We start from the raw sequence: 5081 nt of genomic DNA, 5'->3' as shown, positions 1-5081 counted from the left end.
GGCTTCCTTGGTTAATAATTTTATATCTCAATAGGCTTTGTTGTAATTGTGTGCAGCACATTGTCAGAATGCTGTCACCATTATGCTTCAGGGTTTTTTTTTTTTTTTTTTTTTTAACTAGAACGCCCATTGCTGGTTGCCAGAACCAATGTTCACATGGTACAAGTTGGCGAGATCTTCCGTGTCTGAGGATGCAGGGTTATCGCTAGACTATAGCAAACTCAAGGCTATGCTTAGACGGACAGGAGCAACTTTTTAAGCTCCGCATGTTATGTTAAACTGGGAAGGATTGGCTTGCTTGCCTCTGATAACAATAAGTTTATTCTACATTTTATAGGAACTATTAAACTCCAACCCCAAACAGGCTGATATTTTATACTTGGGCCATCCTAAATCCTCTGCACCTATACCTAATTTTGTTTCTGCCATTTTTGGCAACACCATTTTTAATGTGGAAGCCGTTACACACAAATAACTTATTATCCCAGTTTGTAAATTGCTTCTTTTAGTTTACCAGGTAGCTTTATATACCCTATGGGTCCTTTTTTATTGTCCTAACCATTGACTAAGCCGGGAGAATGGATCTGGATGTCATCTTGTCCTCAGCTCCTTTTCCAGGCTTTTAAAATATATTTAAAGGGTCAGTCTATGCAAAACGTATTTTTCAGATAAGTATACCTATTGGGAACTAAAATCTCACTGTTCTCATGTCGGCTATTGCAAAGGGTCTTGTTCACCTTGCTGGGAGTTGGATTGTTAGAGGGGCTGGGGACCCAATTTTTTAAAAATGAGCAAAACCAGAGCTAGCTTGCACCATTTTAATCCCTAGGAGTAATATGTCATTGACATAGTCCCTTTACCTAAACTGAAAACATCAATATAGGTGGACTGACCCTTTAAAAAGCCAGGCGAAGGGTGATAATGTGCAGTAACCAAGTTAACTTTAATTAGACAGGACAACATATCCATGTAAAATAAGTGTTTGCTATGGGTCACTGCACTTACCACACTGGGGTTGATTTATTACAGGAATAAAGGTTGTTCACATAGCAAAGGGTAATATTACAAAGGGTGTTTCCTTTCACTTAGTAAATGAGTTGAATTCTGCTAAATTCAACCATCCAATCATGTGCAAGGAGAACTCCTGTTTTTAGATTTCTTTGCATGTGATTGGATAACTTTTGCAAAGTGAACTAACAATGAATTGTCCATTGCCAGGTGATAATTCACCTTGGTAAATAAACAGCCTGAATTCCGTCAGTAACTGACCCCCTTTTTTTTTTTTCGTCTTCACGCTTGTGAAAGACTTATATTCCCTTTTATTTTGCGCCCGTGAGATTTCAAGCTGCATGCAGTTTAATAGAAATATAAAGCTTTCTTGTGTGGAGAAGCGGGCTGATCAGATAGAACCCGTGCTTACTCTCTCCAGTTTACTGTTTATTTTCCTTATACCATAAGCACTTAAAAGTCTTTTGATGTTTTCTGTTTGCCAGCGATAATTCTGCCAGTGATAAAAATGCTAAATATTAGATAGGCTGCTGCAGTTCCTCCTACTCATTCTGCCATTTTGTTGAAAAATGTTTTTTTCCATAATTTGTCCCTGCAGAGAAACTGCTGTGACTTTCAGTGCTGCAGAGTTTCACCCGAACCATCTGTGTCTATGTTTCAAGGAGCTGATGAAGCGAAAACCAAAATAAGTATTCCGAACAGTGGCGGCCAATTTGTTGGAGAACTCTTCAGGCTCCATTTATAAAACGGGTAATTAAATATTTCCTGGTGGGAATCTTCAGCTCTGTGTGGTTTCAGTGCCAGAAACTGATTCCCACCAGGTAATGTCGGGTTCCCTGTTTTATTAATAGAACCCTTAATGGGATATTGAATACAAATTGGAGACTTTCTAAGGCAACCAATACTTAATGGAGCTCCTGTGTTGGCATAAGTTAAAAAAATAATAAAGAGTTTGGTTCGAATCAAATTCTTGTATGCTTGTGGAGCAGAACTGTCCAAATCCAGTCTGATCCTGGCCCTCGAGGACTGGTTTGGATGGCCCTCCTCTAGAAATGTTCTACCCCTATTGTCAGCACTGCTAGGTTATGACTTCGGTAAGCATGCTCCTTTCTAGAGCTACAGAGGAGTGCACATAAGCAGACATGTCAAAGCCTATGCAAATTCTAACTTGCATAGAGTTCTTTGGGCTCCAGCAGCACTGGAGGTGAAATATCCCTATCTATAGATTCTATTCGACCCCTTATGTGCCTATACCAAGATCAGCCAATTTGGATCTATAATGGAAGATTGCAGGGTCACCTAAAGCCAAATGAAGTAACTGAAGAGAAAGTAAACTTATACTTCCAAAACAATTTTTACCATAACTGGGACAGGGCACACAATGCAGATTGTTGGTCTCCAACAAAATGGCCATTCCATGATGGTTGATGATGATGCTCTGCACCACTGCTCTTCACAGTGTTTCTGTTCAGCATAGGAATTAAGGGTACCCCCGCTCATGCTCAGCACTCCTCCCCCCTTTTTTTGTTTACCTATGATTGATCTTCCTTTTTTTTAACCATTTCAGCTCTTGTGTTTTATTGAGGAAAGAAAAAGCTATTTTATATTTTGTTAAGAAAGTGACATTAAAAAACCCTTCTAGGCATCAGCCTTTGTAAAGAAACAAAATAAAAATGTTTGTACTTGTTTTTTAGAAATCTGTTGCCTGTCATTCTTTTATAAAGAACATCTAGTAATATGTGGATGCCTCTTACAAATCTTTTTTTGGGTTTTGGATAGACTGTGAGAGCTTAAAATATGTTGGGGTTCTATTCTTGTGACCACATTGGGGAGGTTTTCCCACATTCCAATTTCTTGGGACACCTGGACTAGGAATAAAGAGTGTTCTTGTTAGAGAGATTTTCTGGCCTAATGGGGAAGGGGGTAAATTTTCTTACTGGGCCATGGACAATATTACCCTGGGAAAGGTTCTAAACATGCCCCACTTTACAGAGCGTGCACTGATCAGTCACAATATAACGCTGCTTAATGTCGAGTGGGTCCCCCTTGTGCCACCAGAACAGCTCTGGCACAAACACAAGACCTTTGAAGGTGATTTAAATTGTGCTGTTTCAACCTATTTGTGTTCTTGCCATAGTGCACCCTGCTACCACCTCTTCCCAGGTAAACTTCACACATGCCCATCTAATGATCCAAAAGAAAATGTGATTAACCCAACCAGGTCACCTTCCATTACTCCAGTCCATCCCTGATGTTCTTGTGGCCACTTATGGAAGTGAACAGGGGTCAACATGGGCATTTTGACTGAAATCTGGCTATGCAGCAAACTTTAATTCAATGCCTGTCCTAACAACTCTCTTGCTTTAAAGTTTTCAAAAGTGTGTTCTACAGTAGATCTGTGGGATCGGCCTGGACAGGTTAACCATCTAGCATCCCTCATGCACCTCAACTGTTCTATTTAAAGCCCCAACAGAATACACAGTACTGGGGACTGCGGAAACCTGCAAATTTTAAAAGTACCAACTCAAAAATGAGAATATAACTGGCCAACTGAGTTTGCATACTTCATTCCCACCTCTTTAATGGCAATCAGTGGTTGGAATAGGAATGGTGGTCAGTTGGTGGTGGCGATGAAGGAAAGTGGGGAAAGATGGGTATGCAAGTTTTTAAAGGGGTTCAATAAGCCTTGGGCACCCATGACCCTGTCACTGGCGGTCCTTTCTATGATCCCATTTTAGGATAAATACCAGGAACACCCCCTAAGACCAGCTGTTTTAGAGATGCTCTGACCCAGTCATTTTTTATTCTTCAACACATCCCCGTCAAAAAAATGACTTCACTGCCTAATATATCCTACTTTTCACAGGTGCCTATGTAACTAGACAACATTATTCATGTCACCAGTCGGTGGGTTGACGTTTTGGTTAACTGGTATATATTCTTGCAGCTTACCCATCATTCTGTCTTATCTTGCCAGTAACACACCGCCCTGTTCTTGGGGCAATTTTGGCCATAAATAATATATATATGATTGGTAAGGATATATAGAAAATAAGGTAATGTATGTCCCTACATCTCAAGTTCTGGCATGTCTTGTCTGCTCATACCGCCTAAAAGACTGCAGGTGACCCTGGCTTGCTTTGCCTACTTACAGATCAGAAGCAAGATATTTTCATGCTCTGCCGGTTACCATATTTTTAACTGTTGCCAACAATACCCTTCAGTTACCATTAGAGGGCAGTCTGCGCTTCATGTAATGCTTTTTGAATCTAACATTAAAATCCGTTTTCTGAACCAAAATAATTTCTGCTACAAAATGTAATTTTTGTAACAGTTTTGTTTTTAATTAGTAATATTGTGTAGGGTCACTTTAGGCGTTTCTCAACCAGGGTTCCAGCGTTTTCTAGGGGTTCCTTGAGCAATTTGTGATTCAGGTCAGATTAAGTGACACCAAATAACTTTTTGGATATCTGTAAGGGTGGCATTATTCTCAATAACCAGCAATATGAGGCATTCTTCCCACTGACCATCACACTAGTATACTCTGAGCTATGAATATAGTATATATAGCAGGGCTTCCCTCAAGACATAAAAGTAATTTCAAGGGGTTCACCCATGTTAAAAAAGTTGAGGAACGCTGCCTTAGGCTTTATTACTCTTTAAGAACTTCCTTTATGCTGTATAGTAATATCACTAAAAATATTACAATTGTTACCTCCTTTGCTAGCAACAGAAAAAAATTATATACTTTTGGGCTCATTCAAGGACAAATGTGTAAAGCAATTCAACCAGTGTAAAGTCAGGAAATTGTGATATTTAGAAGAAAATCAGTAAAAGCAATCCACGTATCTGAAAAAGAATGGTAGAATGGTCAGTCCAAAAGATTGATATGCTGCTATATAATACATTTAAATTTTTATGTGCAGATACATTATTTATAGGTCAGAGAATCTGACATTCCCTAGTGGAGAATCTTCCAGGTCCATGTGTTTAAATGGCAGAAATTGATTCTCCACCTGGGAATGTCAGATTCTAAGTCAATAGCTATGAGTTGGATGGGGGACATTGAGCAA

The sequence above is a fragment of the Pyxicephalus adspersus genome, chromosome 7, assembly GCF_032062135.1.
Source record: "Pyxicephalus adspersus chromosome 7, UCB_Pads_2.0, whole genome shotgun sequence".
Lineage (NCBI taxonomy): Eukaryota > Metazoa > Chordata > Amphibia > Anura > Pyxicephalidae > Pyxicephalus > Pyxicephalus adspersus.
Note: the sequence above shows the minus strand (reverse complement) of the source record.